This window comes from Oncorhynchus clarkii, chromosome 33, assembly GCF_045791955.1.
Source record: "Oncorhynchus clarkii lewisi isolate Uvic-CL-2024 chromosome 33, UVic_Ocla_1.0, whole genome shotgun sequence".
NCBI lineage: Eukaryota > Metazoa > Chordata > Actinopteri > Salmoniformes > Salmonidae > Oncorhynchus > Oncorhynchus clarkii.
Genome location: NC_092179.1, coordinates 34,991,594 through 35,012,416, shown reverse-complemented (window position 1 = coordinate 35,012,416; position 20,823 = coordinate 34,991,594).

Genomic DNA, 20,823 nt, shown 5'->3' with positions numbered 1-20,823 from the left:
GTCCTTTTGTGGCAGGGCTGAAATGCAGTCAAAATATTTCAGTTATTTTGCATGGCAAAGAGGGACTTCGCAATTACCATAGATTCATAGTATTATCATAGATACACAGTAGTATCATAGATACATATTACCATAGATACATAGTATTACCATAGATACATAGTATTATCATAGATACACAGTAGTATCATAGATACATATTACCATAGATACATAGTATTACCATAGATACATAGTATTATCATAGATACATACATATAGCCATAGATACATATTATTAACATAGATACATAGTATTACAATAGTTACATAGAATAATCATAGGTACATACATACTGCCATAGATACATAGTATTACCATAGATACATAGTATTATCATAGATACATACATATAGCCATAGATACATATTATTACCATAGATACATAGTATTACCATAGTTACATAGAATAATCATAGGCACATACATACTGCCATAGATACATAGTGTTACCATAGATACATAGTATTTCCATAGATAAATAGTATTACCATAGATACATAGTATTTCCATAGATACATAGTATTACCATAGATACATAGTATTACCATAGATACATAGTATTACCATAGATAAATAGTATTACCATAGATAAATAGTATTACCATAGATACATAGTATTTCCATAGATACATAGTATTACCATAGATACATAGTATTTCCATAGATACATAGTATTTCCATAGATACATAGTATTACCATAGATACATAGTATTACCATAGATACAAATTATTACCATAGATAAATAGTATTACCATAGATAAATAGTATTACCATAGATACATAGTATTTCCATAGATACATAGTATTACCATAGATACATAGTATTTCCATAGATACATAGTATTACCATAGATACATAGTATTACCATAGATACATAGTATTACCATAGATACATAGTATTACCATAGATAAATAGCACTGCAGTTTCCAGTCCTCTGCCCCAGTTAGCACCCCAGCTGTCACGCCCTGACCTTAGTTATCTTTGTTTTCTTTATTATCTTGGTCAGGGTGTGACGAGGGTGGTTGGTTTAGTTTTTCTATTGTCTAGGTGTTTCCGTTTGTCTAGGGGTTTTGTATATCTATGGATTTTTTAAATGTCTAGGTATAGGTAGGTCTATGGTGGCCTGAATTGGTTCCCAATCAGAGGCAGCTGTTTATCGTTGTCTCTGATTGGGGATCCTATTTAGGTTGCCATTTACCATTTTGGTTTGGTGGGTTATTGTCTATGTGCCGTTGCAGCACTCGTGTTATAGCGTCACGGTCATTTTGTTAGTTTGTTTAGTGTTCTTTGTTTACATAAAGAAAAATGTATTCACCTCACCCAGCGTCCAGCCAGTTAGCAACCTGTCCCAGTTAGCACACCAGCTTCCAGCCAGTTAGCATCTCCAGCGTCCAGCCAGTTAGCAACCTGTCCCAGTTAGCACCCCAGCTTCCAGACAGTTAGCATCTCCAGCTTCCAGCCAGTTAGCACCCAAGCTTCCAGCCAGTTAGCATCTCCAGCTTCCAGCCAGTTAGCATCTCCAGCTTCCAGCCAGTTAGCACCCCAGCTTCCAGCCAGTTAGCATCTCCAGCTTCCAGCCAGTTAGCACCCCAGCTTCCAGCCAGTTAGCATCTCCAGCTTCCAGCCAGTTAGCACCCTGTCCCAGTTAGCACCCCAGCTTCCAGCCAGTTAGCAACCTGTCCCAGTTAGCACCCCAGCGTCCAGCCAGTTAGCACCCTGTCCCAGTTAGCACCCCAGCTTCCAGCCAGTTAGCACCCCAGCTTCCAGACAGTTAGCATCTCCAGCGTCCAGCCAGTTAGCAACCTGTCCCAGTTAGCACACCAGCTTCCAGCCAGTTAGCATCTCCAGCGTCCAGCCAGTTAGCAACCTGTCCCAGTTAGCACCCCAGCTTCCAGACAGTTAGCATCTCCAGCTTCCAGCCAGTTAGCACCCAAGCTTCCAGCCAGTTAGCATCTCCAGCTTCCAGCCAGTTAGCATCTCCAGCTTCCAGCCAGTTAGCACCCCAGCTTCCAGCCAGTTAGCATCTCCAGCTTCCAGCCAGTTAGCACCCCAGCTTCCAGCCAGTTAGCATCTCCAGCTTCCAGCCAGTTAGCACCCTGTCCCAGTTAGCACCCCAGCTTCCAGCCAGTTAGCAACCTGTCCCAGTTAGCACCCCAGCTTCCAGCTAGTTAGCACCCCAACTTCCAGTCCTCTGTCCCAGCCTTCTGTCCCAATTAGCACCCCAGCTTCCAACCCTCTATCCCAATTAGCACCCAAGCTTCCAGCCAGTTAGCATCTCCAGCTTCCAGCCAGTTAGCACCCTGTCCCAGTTAGCACCCCAGCTTCCAGCCAGTTAGCACCCCAGCTTCCAGACAGTTAGCATCTCCAGCGTCCAGCCAGTTAGCAACCTGTCCCAGTTAGCACACCAGCTTCCAGCCAGTTAGCATCTCCAGCGTCCAGCCAGTTAGCAACCTGTCCCAGTTAGCACCCCAGCTTCCAGCCAGTTAGCACCCAAGCTTCCAGCCAGTTAGCATCTCCAGCTTCCAGCCAGTTAGCATCTCCAGCTTCCAGCCAGTTAGCACCCCAGCTTCCAGCCAGTTAGCATCTCCAGCTTCCAGCCAGTTAGCACCCCAGCTTCCAGCCAGTTAGCATCTCCAGCTTCCAGCCAGTTAGCACCCTGTCCCAGTTAGCACCCCAGCTTCCAGCCAGTTAGCAACCTGTCCCAGTTAGCTCCCCAGCTTCCAGCTAGTTAGCACCCCAACTTCCAGTCCTCTGTCCCAGCCTTCTGTCCCAATTAGCACCCCAGCTTCCAACCCTCTATCCCAATTAGCACCCAAGCTTCCAACCTTCTGTCCCAGTTAGCACCCCAGCTTCCAACCTTCTGTCCCAATTAGCACCCCAGCTTCCAGCCTTCTGTCCCAGTTAGCACCCCAGCTTCCAGCCTTCTGTCCCAGTTAGCACCCCAGCTTCCAACCCTCTATCCCAATTAGCACCCCAGCTTCCAGCCCTCTATCCCAATTAGCACCCCAGCTTCCAGCCTTCTGTCCCAATTAGCACCCCAGCTTCCAGTGCTCTAGCAGTCTGCCAGCTCTGGGCCTGGGGAGACAATGCAGTGTCAACAAGGCCATCACCACAATCTGCCTGTCTGCCTGCCTCCCTCCCACCCACCCACCCACCCACCCACACCACACCACACACACCCACACACACACACACACACACACACACACACACACACACACACACACACACACACACACACACACACACACACACACACACACACACACACACTACTGTAGGAGCTAGGGGAGGGAGGAGGAGGCTGAATCACAGCAGCCTTATTAACAGGCCGTATGAAAACAAACTACAGCGGGGGGGAGAAAACCCTTTAGTGAAGTTTTACTGAAGAAGAGAGGTAGCTAATGAAATCCCAGGCTGGTCTGACAGTGTCCTGCCCAAAACGGTGTGTGTGTGTGTGTGTGTGTTTGAGGGACGATGCGTGGGCCCGTCCTGGACCAACAGCCTTCCTCTCACGGACTTTACGAGGGAATGTCAAAATTAAAGAGAAAAAAAGTGCTGCTGGCTACAAACAATTTGTGCTTGATGTTTTTTTAACTGTATGAAAACCCCCAAAGTCCTCCAGCCTTCCAGCCTGACAGGGGGAGTCAGTGCTCTGCCTTCCAGCCTGACAGGGGAGACTGTTTGTTCTGACTGGGGGAGTCAGGGCTCTGCCTTCCAGCCTGACAGGAGAGACTGTTCTGACTGGGGGAGTCAGGGCTCTGCCTTCCAGCCTGACAGGGGAGACTGTCCTGACTGGGGGAGTCAGGGCTCTGCCTTCCAGCCTGACAGGGGAGACTGTTCTGACTGGGGGAGTCAGGGCTCTGCCTTCCAGCCTGACATGGGAGACTGTCCTGACTGGGGGAGTCAGGGCTCTGCCTTCCAGCCTGACAGGGGAGACTGTTCTGACTGGGGGAGTCAGGGCTCTGCCTTCCAGCCTGACAGGGGAGACTGTCCTGACTGGGGGAGTCAGGGCTCTGCCTTCCAGCCTGACAGGGGAGACTGTCCTGACTGGGGGAGTCAGGGCTTTGCCTTCCAGCCTGACAGGGGAGACTGTTCTGACTGGGGGAGTCAGGGCTCTGCCTTCCAGCCTGACAGGGGAGACTGTCCTGACTGGGGGAGTCAGGGCTCTGCCTTCCAGCCTGACAGGGGAGACTGTCCTGACTGGGGGAGTCAGGGCTCTGCCTTCCAGCCTGACAGGGGAGACTGTTCTGACTGGGGGAGTCAGGGCTCTGCCTTCCAGCCTGACAGGAGAGACTGTTCTGACTGGGGGAGTCAGGGCTCTGCCTTCCAGCCTGACAGGAGAGACTGTTCTGACTGGGGGAGTCAGGGCTCTGCCTTCCAGCCTGACAGGAGAGAATGTTTGTTCTGACTGGGGGAGTCAGGGCTCTGCCTTCCAGCCTGACAGGGGAGACTGTTTGTTCTGACTGGGGGAGTCAGTGCTCTGCCTTCCAGCCTGACAGGAGAGAATGTTTGTTCTGACTGGGGGAGTCAGGGCTCTGCCTTCCAGCCTGACAGGGAAGACTGTTTGTTCTGACTGGGGGAGTCAGGGCTCTGCCTTCCAGCCTGACAGGGGAGACTGTTCTGACTGGGGGAGTCAGGGCTCTGCCTTCCAGCCTGACAGGAGAGACTGTTCTGACTGGGGGAGTCAGGGCTCTGCCTTCCAGCCTGACAGGGGAGACTGTTCTGACTGGGGGAGTCAGGGCTCTGCCTTCCAGCCTGACAGGAGAGACTGTTCTGATTGGGGGATGTCAGGGCTCTGCCTTCCAGCCTGACAGGGGAGACTGTTCTGACTGGGGGAGTCAGGGCTCTGCCTTCCAGTCTGACAGGAGAGACTGTTCTGACTGGGGGAGTCAGGGCTCTGCCTTCCAGCCTGACAGGGGAGACTGTTCTGACTGGGGGAGTCAGGGCTCTGCCTTCCAGCCTGACAGGAGAGACTGTTCTGATTGGGGGAGTCAGGGCTCTGCCTTCCAGCCTGACAGGGGAGACTGTTCTGATTGGGGGAGTCAGGGCTCTGCCTTCCAGCCTGACAGGGGAGACTGTTCTAACTGGGGGAGTCAGGGCTCTGCACGATGACCAATCAAATCGATTCAGCTTAGGTTTACACATTAACAGATACGTACCCCTTGTCATCCTGGAAGGAGTGGGGGAACAGACGTCCAATTTTAGCATGAATGTGTTATTCATTTGACCGTCTTTTGTACTAAAGTCAGGACGTCGGGGGGGGGTGAATACTTTTGTTGTTGTCTTTCTCTCTTTAAGGAATCTTCTCTCTCTGAGACATTAGCCCAGGCCCCTAGGCTACAGAGCATGCACACACATCAGGACCCCTTGACACATAGCTGGCCCCTGGACACGCGTATAAACTACTGTTTTTACAGGCTTCTTAATATACAATACCAACAAACACTAACCCTCCTGCTCCAGGGCTCCTGTCTCACTTAATGCACATTGGAGCTCCTCCAGCAACATGGAGTTTGGACAGGAGTTGAGGAGAGAAAACAGAATTGATCATTGCTGTTGCCTGGTCTGCCTGTCTGTCTGCCTGTCTGTCTCCCTGTCTGTCTCCCTGTCTGTCTGTCTGTCTGTCTGTCTGTCTTTCTGTCTGTCTGTCTGTCTGTCTGTCTGTCTGTCTGTCTTTCTGTATTTCTGTATTTCTGTATGTCTGTATGTCTGTCTGTCTGTCTGTATTTCTGTCTGTATTTCTGTATTTCTGTCTGTCTGTATGTCTGTCTGTATTTCTGTATTTCTGTCTGTCTGTCTGTCTGTCTGTCTGTCTGTCTGTCTGTCTGTCTGTATTTCTGTATTTCTGTCTGTCTGTATGTCTGTCTGTATTTCTGTCTGTCTGTCTGTCTGTCTGTCTGTATTTCTGTCTGTATTTCTGTATTTCTGTCTGTCTGTCTGTATTTCTGTCTGTCTGTATTTCTGTATTTCTGTCTGTCTGTCTGTCTGTCTGTCTGTCTGTCTGTCTGTCTGTATTTATGTCTGTCTGTCTGTCTCCCTGTCTGTCTCCCTGTCTGTCTGTCTCCCTGTCTCCCTGTCTGTCTGTCTATCTGTCTGTCTGTATTTCTGTATTTCTGTATTTCTGTCTGTCTGTCTGTCTGTATTTCTGTCTGTCTGTCTGTATTTCTGTCTGTCTGTCTGTCTGTCTGTATTTCTGTCTGTCTGTCTGTCTGTATTTCTGTCTGTCTGTATTTCTGTCTGTCTGTATTTCTGTCTGTCTGTCTGTCTGTCTGTCTGTCTGTCTGTATTTATGTCTGTCTGTCTGTCTCCCTGTCTGTCTCCCTGTCTGTCTGTCTGTCTGTCTGTCTGTCTGTATTTCTGTCTGTCTGTCTGTCTGTCTGTATTTCTGTCTGTCTGTCTGTCTGTCTGTCTGTCTGTCTGTCTGTCTGTGTCTGTCTGTGTTTCTGTGTTTCTGTCTGTCTGTCTGTCTGTCTGTCTGTCTGTCTGTCTGTCTGTCTGTCTGTCTGTCTGTCTGTCTGTCTGTCTGTCTGTATTTCTGTCTGTATTTCTGTACTTCTGTCTGTCTGTCTGTATTTCTGTCTGTATGTATTTCTGTATTTCTGTCTGTCTGTCTGTCTGTATTTATGTCTGTCTGTCTGTCTCCCTGTCTGTCTCCCTGTCTGTCTGTCTCCCTGTCTCCCTGTCTGTCTGTCTATCTGTCTGTCTGTATTTCTGTCTGTCTGTATTTCTGTATTTCTGTATTTCTGTCTGTCTGTCTGTCTGTATTTCTGTCTGTCTGTCTGTATTTCTGTCTGTCTGTCTGTATTTCTGTCTGTCTGTCTGTCTGTCTGTATTTCTGTCTGTCTGTCTGTCTGTATTTCTGTCTGTCTGTATTTCTGTCTGTCTGTATTTCTGTCTGTCTGTCTGTCTGTCTGTCTGTCTGTCTGTCTGTCTGTATTTATGTCTGTCTGTCTGTCTCCCTGTCTGTCTCCCTGTCTGTCTCCCTGTCTGTCTGTCTGTCTGTCTGTCTGTCTGTCTGTCTGTATTTCTGTCTGTCTGTATTTCTGTCTGTCTGTATTTCTGTCTGTATTTCCATCTGCCTGCCTCCCTGCCTGCCTGTCTGCCGGTCTGAGAGTTTAACTTTGATCAGAGGAGTTTAAACTTGGTCAACCTCCTAAACAGTTCTCGTTTCACTTCACACACGCTTCCAGTCCTACTACTAGAGAGACCACCATGGTGGGTTACACAGGACTTCTGAAGACTGTCTGTTTGCTTTATGAGGACTGATTAAGAAAGAACTGGGTTTGTGACCCGCTGGTTTACTCACAATAAACACACACAAACACAATGACACAAGTTACTAATTGACTTGTTAGTGGTGAGAAATCACTACACATCCTGTTCCATAACAGATCTGATACTCCATGTTCTACATTTAGAACATTTAGAACATTTAGAACATTTAGAACATTTATAATAATTAAACATTTAGAACATTTAGAACATTTATAATAATTAAACATTTAGAACAATTTGAACATTTAGAACATTTAGAACATTTATAATAATTAAACATTTAGAACATTTAGAACATTTATAATAATTAAACATTTAGAACATTTAGAACATTTATAATAATTAAACATTTAGAACATTTAGAACATTTATAATAATTAAACATTTAGAACATTTAGAACATTTATAATAATTAAACATTTAGAACATTTAGAACATTTAGAATAATTAAACATTTAGAACAATTAGAACAATTAAATATTTAGAATAATTAAGCATTTAGAACAATTTGAACATTTAGAACAATTTGAATAAGTAAACGTTTAGAACTATTTGAACTTTTAGAACATTTATAACATTTCTACATTTAGAACATTTCTACATTTAGAACATTTCTACATGTCTACATTCAGAACATTACTACATTTAAAAAAAATCTACATTTCAAAATTTCTACATTTATAACATTTCTACATTTATAACATTTCTACATTCAGAACATTTCTACATTTCTACATAGAAATGTTCTGAATGTAGAAATGTAGAAATGCTAGAAATGTAGAAATGTTCTAAATGTATAAATGTATAAATGTCCTAAATGTAGAAATGTAGAAATGTTCGAAATGTAGAAATTTAGAAATGTAGACATTTTCTAAATGTAGAAATGTTCTAAATGTAGAAATGTAGAAATGTTCTGAATGTAGAAATGTAGAAATGTTCTAAATGTTCTACATGTAGAAATGCTGTAAATGTTCTAAATGTAGAAATGTTCTAAATGTAGAAATGTTCTAAGTGTAGAAATGTAGAAAATGTTCTAAATGTAGAAATGTTCTAAGTGTAGAAATGTAGAAATGTTCTAAATGTAGAAATGTTCTAAATGTAGAAATGTAGAAATGTTCTAAATGTAGAAATGTAGAAATGTTCTAAATGTAGAAATGTTCTGAATGTAGAAATGTTCAAAATGTTCGAAATGTAGAAATGTTCTAAATGTTCTAAATGTAGAAATGTTCTAAATGTTCTAAATGTAGAAATGTTCTAAATGTAGAAATGTTCTAAATGTAGAAATGTTCTAAATGTTCTAAATGTTCTAAATGTAGAAATGTTCTAAATGTTCTAAATGTAGAAATGTTCTAAATGTAGAAATGTTCTAAATGTAGAAATGTTCTAAATGTTCTAAATGTAGAAATGTTCTAAATGTAGAAATGTTCTAAATGTTCTAAATGTTCTAAATGTAGAAATGTTCTAAATGTTCTAAATGTTCTAAATGTAGAAATGGTCTAAATGTTCTAAATGTAGAAATGTTCTAAATGTAGAAATGTTCTAAATGTAGAAATGTTCTAAATGTTCTAAATGTAGAAATGTTCTAAATGTAGAAATGGTCTAAATGTTCTAAATGTAGAAATGTTCTAAATGTAGAAATGTTCTAAATGTAGAAATGTTCTAAATGTTCTAAATGTAGAAATGTTCTAAAGGTAGAAATGGTCTAAATGTTCTAAATGTAGAAATGGTCTAAATGTTCTAAATGTAGAAATGTTCTAAAGGTAGAAATGTAGAAATGTTCTAACAGTTCTAAACGTTCTAAATGTTCTAAATGTAGAAATGTTCTAAATGTTCTAAATTTAGAAATGTTCTAAATGTTCTAAATGTAGAAATGTTCTAAATGTTCTAAATTTAGAAATGTTCTAAATGTTCTAAATGTAGAAATGTTCTAAATGTTCTAAATTTAGAAATGTTCTAAATGTTCTAAATGTAGAAATGTTCTAAATGTTCTAAATGTAGAAATGTTCTGAATTATCTACATGTTTTTAAATGTAGATGAATGTTCTTTCATAACTGTGTTTGTTTGTAATGTTTCTGAGCCACTAAACATGATGAATCAGCGTGGGTTTAAAATATCCCATCAGATGTGGACATCTAGACCATAACCTGCCAACGACACTGTCTGAGGCCCACGTCTGGAGTACACACACACACACACACACACACACACACACACACACACACACACACACACACACACACACACACACACACACACACACACACACACACACACACACACACACCCACACACACCTTGTGGTGCATCCCAGTGGTCATTGCTGGTTGTAGTGAAGGGCTGTGTGGTTTATAATGAAGTCTTTCATAGCCCTGGAGGGAGAGTAGAGTGGACCGTAGAGCAGAACAACCCGCAGAGATAAACACTGACTGTAAATTAAGCCTGGGGCCGGCCATGCAGGTGCTATGCTGCAAAACACCAGGCAACACTAGAAAATATACATTTTCACAACCTAAAGATTTGAATATGCATTCACGACGGCTGGATGTTAGGATCCGGGGATGACCAGCTGTACATTTTCCATACACTCATCCTCAGAGCAACATTTTTGCACTGCAGTAGTTCATCTTTAGTTACACTGTTTTGCAGTAGTTCGTCCAGTTCAGAGGTCACTGCAGTAGTTCTGTCACGTTGGTATGAAGGATCGGGAGACAGGCGCAGGAATGCGTAATAGTTTTTAAAAAAGTTAAGCCCAAATTACGGCTTGTAAAGGCACGGGGACGAAGACCAAACAAACACTTAACAAAAACACAGGGTAGAAACCCAAACAAAAGAGAGAGGAGTACCTCGAATAAATAACACGAGACCCGTAATCATCTGCCCAATCCACAAGGGCACGAAAGCCCAGAACACACAGCACAGGTACTCACGCACCAACGGACATTGCAACAATAATCAACCAGACCACGGAAACCAAAGGACACACATATACAAATACTAATCAGTGGGAACAGGAGACAGGTGTGATGGAAGGATCCGTGACAAGTACTTCCAGTTTAGAGGTCACTGCAGTAGTTCTACCAGTTCAGAGGTCACTGCAGTAGTTCTACCAGTTCAGAGGTCACTGCAGTAGTTCTACCAGTTCAGAGGTCACTGCAGTAGTTCTACCAGTTCAGAGGTCACTGCAGTAGTTCTACCAGTTCAGAGGTCACTGCAGTAGTTCTACCAGTTCAGAGGTCACTGCTGTAGTTCTACCAGTTCAGACGCCACTGCAGTAGTTCCACCAGTTCAGAGGTCACTGCAGTAGCTCCTCCAGTTCAGAGGTCACTGCTGTTGTTCTACCAGTTCAGAGGTCACTGCAGTAGTTCTACCAGTTCATAGGTCACTGCAGTAGTTCTACCAGTTCAGAGGTCACTGCGGTAGTTCTACCAGTTCAGAGGTCACTGCAGTAGTTCTAGCAGTACAGAGGTCACTGCGGTAGTTCTACCAGTTCAGAGGTCACTGCAGTAGTTCTACCAGTTCAGAGGTCACTGCAGTAGTTCTACCAGTACAGACGCACCTGCAGTAGTTCTACCAGTTCAGAGGTCACTGCAGTAGTTCTACCAGTTCAGGGGTCACTGCAGTAGTTCTACCAGTTCATAGGTCACTGCAGTAGTTCTACCAGTTCAGAGGTCACTGCAGTAGTTCCTCCAGTTCAGAGGTCACTGCAGTAGTTCCTCCAGTTCAGAGGTCACTGCAGTAGTTCTACCAGTTCAGAGGTCACTGCGGTAGTTCTACCAGTTCAGAGGTCACTGCAGTAGAGTAGTTCTACCAGTTCAGAGGTCACTGCAGTAGTTCTACCAGTTCAGAGGTCACTGCAGTAGTTCTACCAGTTTAGAGGTCACTGCAGTAGTTCTACCAGTTCAGAGGTCACTGCAATAGTTCTACCAGTTTAGAGGTCACTGCAGTAGTTCTACCAGTTTAGAAGTCACTGCTGTTGTTCTACCAGTTCAGAGGTCACTGCTGTAGTTCTACCAGTTTAGAGGTCACTGCAGTAGTTCTACCAGTTTAGAGGTCACTGCAGTAGTTCTACCAGTTTAGAGGTCACTGCTGTTGTTCTACCAGTTCAGAGGTCACTGCAGTAGTTCTACCAGTTTAGAGGTCACTGCAGTAGTTCTACCAGTTTAGAGGTCACTGCTGTTGTTCTACCAGTTCAGAGGTCACTGCTGTAGTTCTACCAGTACAGACGCCACTGCAGTAGTTCCACCAGTTCAGAGGTCACTGCAGTAGTTCCTCCAGTTCAGAGGTCACTGCTGTAGTTCTACCAGTTCAGAGGTCACTGCAGTAGTTCTACCAGTTCATAGGTCACTGCAGTAGTTCTACCAGTTCAGAGGTCACTGCGGTAGTTCTACCAGTTCAGAGGTCACTGCAGTAGTTCTACCAGTTCAGAGGTCACTGCAGTAGTTCTACCAGTTCAGAGGTCACTGCTGTAGTTCTACCAGTTCAGACGTCACTGCTCTAGTTCTACCAGTTCAGAGGTCACTGCTGTAGTTCTACCAGTTCACACGTCACTGCTGTAGTTCTACCAGTTCAGAGGTCACTGCTGTAGTTCTACCAGTTCAGACGTCACTGCGATCACCGCTTGTTATGCCACCTGATGAGGCCTTGGTGTGTCTGAAAAGCGGGCACAAGAGGACAACAACATCAACACAAACACAACGGTTGGGTATGATGTGATAAACCAAAGCAGCAGTTGTATGACCCAGCAGTCACTCTGGCCTGAAATATTATACAGCTGGAACACAGTGGGGAACATAAACCCTGGGAATGTGGAAACATAGAGAGGAGCTCTATGCCTGGTGATCAAATCGGAGGGTCTGCTGTCCGGACCTCTGGAAGTCTCTATGGGGGTGCCACAGGGTTCAATTCTTGGACCGACTCTCTTCTCTGTATACATCAATGAGGTCGCTCTTGCTGCTGGTGAGTCTCTGATCCACCTTCTACGCAGACAACACCATTCTGTATACTTCTGGCCCTTCTTTGGACACTGTGTTAACAATCCTCCAGGCAAGCTTCAATGCCATACAACTCTCCTTCCGTGGCCTCCAATTGCTCTTAAATACAAGTAAAACTAAATGCATGCTCTTCAACCGATCACTACCTGTACCTACCCGCCTGTCCAACATTACTACTCTGGACGGCTCTGACTTAGAATACGTGGACAACTACAAATACTTAGGTGTCTGGTTAGACTGTAAACTCTCCTTCCAGACCCATATCAAACATCTTCAATCCAAAGTTAAATCTAGAATTGGCTTCCTATTTCGCAACAAAGCATCCTTCACTCATGCTGCCAAACATACCCTTGTAAAACTGGCCATCCTACCGATCCTCGACTTCGGCGATGTCATTTATAAAATAGCCTCCAACACTCTACTCAACAAATTGGATGCAGTCTATCACAGTGCAATCCGTTTTGTCACCAAAGCCCCATATACTACCCACCATTGCGACCTGTACGCTCTCGTTGGCTGGCCCTCACTTCATACTCGTCGCCAAACCCACTGGCTCCATGTCATCTACAAGACCCTGCTAGGTAAAGTCCCCCCTTATCTCAGCTCGCTGGTCACCATAGCATCTCCCACCTGTAGCACACGCTCCAGCAGGTATATCTCTCTAGTCACCCCCAAAACCAATTCTTTCTTTGGCCGCCTCTCCTTCCAGTTCTCTGCTGCCAATGACTGGAACGAACTACAAAAATCTCTGAAACTGGAAACACTTATCTCCCTCACTAGCTTTAAGCACCAACTGTCAGAGCAGCTCACAGATTACTGCACCTGTACATAGCCCACCTATAATTTAACCCAAACAACTACCTCTTTCCCTACTGTATTTAATTAATTTATTTATTTTGCTCCTTTGCACCCCATTATTTTTATTTCTACTTTGCACATTCTTCCACTGCAAATCTACCATACCAGTGTTTTACTTGCTATATTGTATTTACTTTGCCACCATGGCCTTTTTTTTGCCCTTATCTCACCTCATTTGCTCACATCGTATATAGACTTGTTTATACTGTATTATTGACTGTATATTTGTTTTACTCCATGTGTAACTCTGTGTCATTGTTTGTGTCGAACTGCTTTGCTTTATCTTGGCCAGGTCGCAATTGTAAATGAGAACTTGTTCTCAACTAGCCTACCTGGTTAAATAAAGGTGTTCTCAACTAGCCTACCTGGTTAAATAAAGGTGTTCTCAACTAGCCTACCTGGTTAAATAAAGGTGAAATAAAAATAAATAAATAAATCATTTGCTCAATCACTACCCTGCCAGGATATACTGGGGATTACTACCCTACCAGGATATACTGGGGATTACCACCCTACCAGGATATACTGGGGATTACTACCCTACCATGATATACTGGGGATTACTACCCTACCAGGATATACTGGGGATTACTACCCTACCATGATATACTGGGGATTACTACCCTACCAGGATATACTGGAGATTACCACCCTACCAGGATATACTGGGGATTACTACCCTACCATGATATACTGGGGATTACTACCCTACCAGGATATACTGGGGATTACTACCCTACCATGATATACTGGGGATTACTACCCTACCAGGATATACTGGGGATTACGACCCTACCATGATATACTGGGGATTACTACCCTACCATGATATACTGGGGATTACTACCCTACCAGGATTTACTGGGGATTACCACCCTACCAGGATATACTGGGGATTACTACCCTACCAGGATGTACTGGGGATTACCACCCTACCAGGATATACTGGGGATTACTACCCTACCAGGATATACTGGGGATTACTACCCTACCAGGATATACTGGGGATTACTAACCTACCAGGATATACTGTGGATTACTAGCCTACCATGATATACTGGGGATTACTACCCTACCAGGATATACTGGGGATTACCACCCTACCAGGATATACTGGGGATTACTACCCTACCAGGATATACTGGGGATTACTACCCTACCAGGATATACTGGGGATTACTAGCCTACCATGATATATTGGGGATTAGAGGAGTCACTACCCTACCATGAAATACTGGGGATTACTAGCCTACCATGATATACTGGGGATTACTACCCTACCAGGATATACTGGGGATTACTACCCTACCATGATATACTGGGGACTACTACCCTACCATGATATACTGGGGATTACGACCCTACCATGATATACTGGGGATTACGACCCTACCATGATATACTGGGGATTACTACCCTACCATGATATACTGGGGATTAGAGGAGCTACTACCCTACCATGATATACTGGGGACTACTACCCTACCATGATATACTGGGGATTACTACCCTACCATGATATACTGGGGATTACTACCCTACCATGATATACTGGGGACTACTACCCTACCAGGATATACTGGGGACTACTACCGTACCATGATATACTGGGGATTACTACCCTACCATGATATACTGGGGATTACTACCCTACCATGATATACTGGGGATTACTACCCTACCAGGATATCCTGGGATTACTACCCTACCATGATATACTGGGGATTAGTGGAGCTACTACCCTACCATGATATACTGGGGATTACTACCCTACCATAATATACTGGGGATTACTACCCTACCATGATATACTGGGGATTACTACCCTACCATAATATACTGGGGATTACAACCCTACCATAATATATTGGGGATTAGAGGAGCTACTACCCTACCATGATATACTGGGGATTACTACCCTACCATGATATACTGTGGATTACTAACCTACCATGATATACTGGTGATTACTACCCTACCATGATATACTGGGGATTACTACCCTACCATAATATACTGGGGATTACCACCCTACCATGATATACAGGGGATTACTACCCTACCATGATATATTGGGGATTACCACCCTACCATGATATACTGGGGATTAAAACCCTACCCCAATATACTGGGGATTACTACCCTACCATGATATACTGGGGATTACCACCCTACCATGATATACTGGGGATTACCATCCTACCATGATATACTGGGGATTACTACCCTACCGTGATATACTGGGGATTACTACCCTACCATAATATACTGGGGATTACCACCCTACCATGATATACTGGGGATTACTACCCTACCATGATCTACTGGGGATTACTACCCTACCATAATATACTGGGGATTACCACCCTACCATGATATCCTGGGGATTACTACCCTACCATGATATCCTGGGGATTACTACCCTACCATGACATACTGGGGATTACTACCCTACCATGATATCCTGGGGATTACTACCCTACCATGATATCCTGGGGATTACTACCCTACCATGATATACTGGGGATTACTACCCTACCATGATATCCTGGGGATTACTACCCTACCATGATATACTGGGGATTACTACCCTACCATGATATACTGGGGATTACTACCCTACCATAATATACTGGGGATTACCACCCTACCATGATATCCTGGGGATTACTACCCTACCATGATATCCTGGGGATTACTACCCTACCATGATATACTGGGGATTACTACCCTACCATGATATCCTGGGGATTACTACCCTACCATGATATCCTGGGGATTACTACCCTACCATGATATACTGGGGATTACTACCCTACCATGATATCCTGGGGATTACTACCCTACCATGATATACTAGGGATTACTACCCTACCATGATATCCTGGGGATTACTACCCTACCATGATATCCTGGGGATTACTACCCTACCATGATATCCTGGGGATTACTACCCTACCATGATATCCTGGGGATTACTACCCTACCATGATATCCTGGGGATTACTACCCTACCATGATATCCTGGGGATTACTACCCTACCATGATATACTGGGGATTACTACCCTACCAGGATATACTGGGGATTACTACCCTACCATGATATCCTGGGGATTACTACCCTACCATGATATACTGGGGATTACTACCCTACCATGATATCCTGGGGATTACTACCCTACCATGATATACTGGGGATTACTACCCTACCAAGATATCCTGGGGATTACTACCCTACCAGGATATACTGGGGATTACTACCCTACCATGATATCCTGGGGATTACTACCCTACCATGATATCCTGGGGATTACTACCCTACCATGATATACTGGGGATTAGTAGTTAGTAGTTTTAGTGTCGGGGGGCTAGGGTCAGTTTGTTATATCTGGAGTACTTCTCCTGTCCTATTCGGTGTCCTGTGTGAACCTAAGTGTGCGTTCTCTAATTCTCTCCTTCTCTCTTTCTCTCTCTCGGAGGACCTGAGCCCTAGGACCATGCCCCAGGACTACCTGACATGATGACTCCTTGCTGTCCCCAGTCCACCTGGCTGTGCTGCTGCTCCAGTTTCAACTGTTCTGCCTTATTATTATTCAACCATGCTGATCATTTATGAACATTTGAACATCTTGGCCATGTTCTGTTATAATCTCCACCCGGCACAGCCAGAAGAGGACTGGCCATCCCACATATGCTCTCTCTAATTCTCTCTTTCTTTCTCTCTCTCGGAGGACCTGAGCCCTAGGACCATGCCCCAGGAATACCTGACATGATGACTCCTTGCTGTCCCCAGTCCACCTGACTGTGCTGCTGCTCCAGTTTCAACTATTCTGCCTTATTATTATTCGACCATGCTGGTCATTTATGAACATTTGAACATCTTGACCATGTTTTGTTATAATCTCCACCCGGCACAGCCAGAAGAGGACTGGCCACCCCACATAGCCTGGTTCCTCTCTAGGTTTCTTCCTAGGTTTTGGCCTTTCTAGGGAGTTTTTCCTAGCCACTGTGCTTCTTCACCTGCATTGCTTGCTGTTTGGGGTTTTAGGCTGGGTTTCTGTACAGCACTTTGAGATATCAGCTGATATACGAAGGGCTATATATAAAATAAATTTGATTGATTACTACCCTACCATGATATCCTGGGGATTACTACCCTACCATGATATACTGGGGATTACTACCCTACCATGATATCCTGGGGATTACTACCCGACCATGATATACTGGGGATTACTACCCTACCATGATATCCTGGGGATTACTACCCTACCATGATATCCTGGGGATTACTACCCGACCATGATATACTGGGGATTACCACCCTACCATGATATCCTGGGGATTACTACCCTACCATGATATCCTGGGGATTACTACCCTACCATGATATACTGGGGATTACTACCCTACCATGATATCCTGGGGATTACTACCCTACCATGATATCCTGGGGATTACTACCCTACCATGATATCCTGGGGATTACTACCCTACCATGATATACTGGGGATTACTACCCTACCATGATATCCTGGGGATTACTACCCTACCATGATATCCTGGGGATTACTACCCTACCATGATATCCTGGGGATTACTACCCTACCATGATATCCTGGGGATTACTACCCTACCATGATATCCTGGGGATTACTACCCTACCATGATATCCTGGGGATTACTACCCTACCATGGTATCCTGGGGATTACTACCCTACCGTGATATACTGGGGATTACTACCCTACCATAATATACTGGGGATTACTACCCTACCAGGATATACTGGGGATTACTACCCTACCATGATATACTGGGGATTACTACCCTACCATGATATCCTGGGGATTACTACCCTACCGTGATATACTGGGGATTACTACCCTACCATGATATACTGGGGATTACTACCCTACCATGATATACTGGGGATTACTACCCTACCATGATATACTGGGGATTACGACCCTACCATGATATCCTGGGGATTACTACCCTACCGTGATATACTGGGGATTACTACCCTACCATGATATCCTGGGGATTACTACCCTACCATGATATACTGGGGATTACTACCCTACCATGATATACTGGGGATTACTACCCTACCATGATATAATGGTGATTCCTACCCTACCATGATATCCTGGGGATTACTACCCTACCGTGATATACTGGGGATTACTACCCTACCATGATATCCTGGGGATTACTACCCTACCATAATATACTGGGGATTACTACCCTACCATGATATACTGGGGATTACCACCCTACCATGATATCCTGGGGATTACTACCCTACCATGATATACTGGGGATTACCACCCTACCATAATATACTGGGGATTACTACCCTACCGTGATATACTGGGGATTACTACCCTACCATGATATCCTGGGGATTACTACCCTACCAGGATATCCTGGGGATTACTACCCTACCATGATATCCTGGGGATTACTACCCTACCATGATATCCTGGGGATTACCACCCTACCATGATATCCTGGGGATTACTACCCTACCATGATATCCTGGGGATTACTACCCTACCATGATATACTGGGGATTACTACCCTACCAGGATATACTGGGGATTACTACCCTACCATGATATCCTGGGGATTACTACCCTACCAGGATATCCTGGGGATTACTACCCTACCAGGATATACTGGGGATTACTACCCTACCAGGATATACTGGGGATTACTACCCTACCAGGATATACTGGGGATTACTACCCTACCAGGATATACTGGGGATTACTACCCTACCATGATATAATGGTGATTACTACCCTACCATGATATCCTGGGGATTACTACCCTACCGTGATATACTGGGGATTACTACCCTACCATGATATCCTGGGGATTACTACCCTACCATAATATACTGGGGATTACTACCCTACCATGATATACTGGGGATTACCACCCTACCATGATATCCTGGGGATTACTACCCTACCATGATATACTGGGGATTACCACCCTACCATAATATACTGGGGATTACTACCCTACCGTGATATACTGGGGATTACTACCCTACCATGATATCCTGGGGATTACTACCCTACCAGGATATCCTGGGGATTACTACCCTACCATGATATCCTGGGGATTACTACCCTACCATGATATCCTGGGGATTACCACCCTACCATGATATCCTGGGGATTACTACCCTACCATGATATCCTGGGGATTACTACCCTACCATGATATACTGGGGATTACTACCCTACCAGGATATACTGGGGATTACTACCCTACCATGATATCCTGGGGATTACTACCCTACCAGGATATCCTGGGGATTACTACCCTACCAGGATATACTGGGGATTACTACCCTACCAGGATATACTGGGGATTACTACCCTACCAGGATATACTGGGGATTACTACCCTACCAGGATATACTGGGGATTACTACCCTACCAGGATATACTGGGGATTACTACCCTACCAGGATATACTGGGGATTACTACCCTACCAGGATATACTGGGGATTACCACCCTACCAGGATATACTGGGGATTACTACCCTACCATGATATACTGGGGATTACTACCCTACCATGATATACTGGGGATTACTACCCTACCATGATATCCTGGGGATTACTACACTACCATGATATCCTGGGGATTACTACCCTACCATGATATACTGGGGATTACTACCATACCATGATATACTGGGGTTACTACCCTACCATGATATACTGGGGATTACTACCCTACCATGATATACTGGGGATTACTACCCTACCATGATATCCTGGGGATTACTACCCTACCATGATCTACTGGGGATTACTACCCTACCATGATATCCTGGGGATTACTACCCTACCATGATATCCTGGGGATTACTACCCTACCAGGATATACTGGGGATTACTACCCTACCATGATATACTGGGGATTACTACCCTACCATGATATCCTGGGGATTACTACCCTACCATGATATCCTGGGGATTACTACCCTACCATGGTATCCTGGGGATTACTACCCTACCATGATATCCTGGGGATTACTACCCTACCAGGATATACTGGGGATTACTACCCTACCATGATATACTGGGGATTACTACCCTACCATGATATCCTGGGGATTACTACCCTACCATGATATCCTGGGGATTACCACCCTACCATGATATCCTGGGGATTACTACCCTACCATGATATCCTGGGGATTACTACCCTACCATGATATACTGGGGATTACTACCCTACCATGATATACTGGGGATTACCACCCTACCATGGTATCCTGGGGATTACTACCCTACCATGATATACTGGGGATTACTACCCTACCATGATATCCTGGGGATTACCACCCTACCATGATATACTGGGGGTTACTACCCTACCATGATATACTGGGGATTACTACCCTACCATGATATACTGGGGATTACTACCCTACCATGATATCCTGGGGATTACTACCCTACCATGATATCCTGGGGATTACTACCCTACCATAATATACTGGGGATTACTACCCTACCATGATATCCTGGGGATTACTACCCTACCAGGATATCCTGGGGATTACCACCCTACCATGGTGGAATTTAACAAGCTAATACTTTACATGGGTAAAACA